The sequence below is a fragment of the Borostomias antarcticus genome (genome assembly GCF_949987555.1).
Source record: "Borostomias antarcticus genome assembly, chromosome: 18".
NCBI lineage: Eukaryota > Metazoa > Chordata > Actinopteri > Stomiiformes > Stomiidae > Borostomias > Borostomias antarcticus.
This window is the reverse complement of record NC_140251.1, coordinates 4,450,838-4,453,202: the sequence shown is the minus strand read 5'-3', so window position 1 is coordinate 4,453,202 and position 2,365 is coordinate 4,450,838.

Here is a 2,365-nt window from a genome sequence, read left to right as displayed (position 1 = left end):
TGTTATATTTTACCTACTGTATAGCACCTCTTGATACCTCTTAATTAGCTCAGCTAAGTTCACACACACACACACTCACACACACACACACACACGCTGGCGAGTGTCTCTCTAACCTCTTTGTCTGGCACTGTGGACGACCACAGATCCAATCAGGCTCGGGGCCGAAAATGAGATTTTGGTTTTGCTGCATATTGTGTTGTGCGTGCACACACACACTCACACACAAACACACACACACACACAGTCCGAGTTGGGGGAATTATACTTTCTCTGCTGTTCTCACACATTTCTAAAGATACAATTTAGCTGCGAGTAAACAGTAACTACATAAATAGAAGCATAGAAGCATTCAGGTGCAAAGGTGGATGGTTGACGTACATCAGCTGGTGTTTTACAAGCGCTGCAGCCTCGGTTCTGATAGAGCCGTGCGTCGTAGTAGTTCTTGCCCGGGAGTGTGTGCGTGTGTAATGGGTTTCACCTAAAAATCATTCAGCTGAAACCGTGTTCCATCTCAGGGCTCAGTGATCAAAGTCACTCAGCCCCAGACTGCGATGAAACACGCACACACACACACAGTACTTTGCTTGCTGTTATTACACATTCCCAAAGGTACAGCTAAGCTGCAAGAAAACGACTACACAAACAGACCGTTCGGAATGTAATTGGCGGACGATTTCGAAACGCCGCGGTCCTCTCCGCAGGGCTGTCCGTCTCTCGGCCACCTGCATCCAGCAGGTCTTTGTTCTCAGATCCTGTGCGATCTGGACCGTGTCTCGTGTTTTCTACCGCCAGCTGGCAGTGTAAAGGGCGAGCGGTATTCTGTGGTCGACCCTAGGTTTCCAGCGTGCTGCTGGGTATCTCCAAGCCACTATCCCCTTCCCGTGCCTGGAATGGTGTGATCATTCCACCGGCCGGGGTCCCTGCTAGCCCATCGCCCCTCCTTACATGGAGGGGACCGGGCAGCGCGTCCCCAACGGCTAACCGGCCGCACGGCGCCGTGACGAAGCTACTCCCAGCCGCACGGCCAGGCCGCTTGATAGGCAGCACTGCGATGTCACAGCCAGGCGTTAGACATATAATAAACAGCCGTGGGTGTGAGCTAACGAGAGAGCAGCCTGTAAACAGAGCGAGCGCTGCGCTGATTGAACGCTGCATTGAACAGTGGCCGCCTGCTCCCCCCCCGATATGAACTTGTCAAATCGGAGCTGACGCTTCTGAGACGGCAGTCTCTCTCCTTATCTCTCTCACTCTCTCTCTCTCTCTCTCTCCCCCTTCCCCCTCTCTCTCTTTCTCTCTCTCTCACACACACACACAAGCATACTCTCACCTATTCCCTCACTCACTCACTCACTCACTCACTCACTCACTCACTCACTCACTCACTCACTCACTCACAGATATTAATATGCAGCTCCACTCTCTCCTCCCCCACCTCTGCCGTTCTCTGACCTCATGGTTTTTTAATTCATGAACGGCCTTGTAGACCCCCTGACGCCCTGACAGGAGTGGTAGAAATTGCTGAACTTGTATAGTCAAAGCAACGCAATGATAAGCTTATTAAAGGCTCACTGGGAGCGGAGGGGAGGAGCCTCGTCCGCCTGCAGCTGCTGTTATTGGCTGTCTCCTCAGCAGTGGGGAGAGAGAGAGAGAGAGAGAGAGAGAGAGAGAGAGAGAGAGAGAGAGAGAGAGAGAGAGAGAGAGAGAGAGAGAGAGAGAGAGAGAGAGAGAGAGAGAGAGAGAGAGAGAGAGAGAGAGAGAGAGAGAGAGAGAGAGAGAGAGAGAGAGAGAGAGAGAGAGAGAGAGCTCTAGTTGGGGGATAGGGAATGCCCGTTAGATGCAGCTGCCGATAATAGCACATCAGCCAGTGCGCTGAGACTGCGAGCACAGCCAGAGCTGATCGCCAGACGGCACACTAGAGAAAACAAGCTCACAGAGAAACAGTGCTAAAGAGAGAGGAGGAGCGTGAAGGGGAGGGAGAGAGAGAGAGAGAGAGAGAGAGCCTACAGTATCGGAGCGCAACGGAGGGGTGACGGAGCGCGCGCGACGAGCGGACCAGGCGGAGAGATACAGATACAAGTACAGGAGAGGAGGGGAGTGTAAGGGGGAAAAGTTCCAAGCGCCGGGGGGTTGTGTGTGTGTGTGTGTGTGCGTGCGTGTGTGTCACACCTCCCCAGTGATCAAGTGCTGAGCTCAGCAGGGGGAGCGTGGAAGTGGAGCAGCTGAGACCTGGGGCTTCACCAGGAGGAGGAGGGGGAGGGGGGGGGTGGGGGGAGGACTCCGGCTCCCTCAGGGACACACGGCAGAGCGAAGGACAGGTGGCCAGGAGAGGAGAGGACAGTCCAGCTCGCTCTCTCGCAAAGGA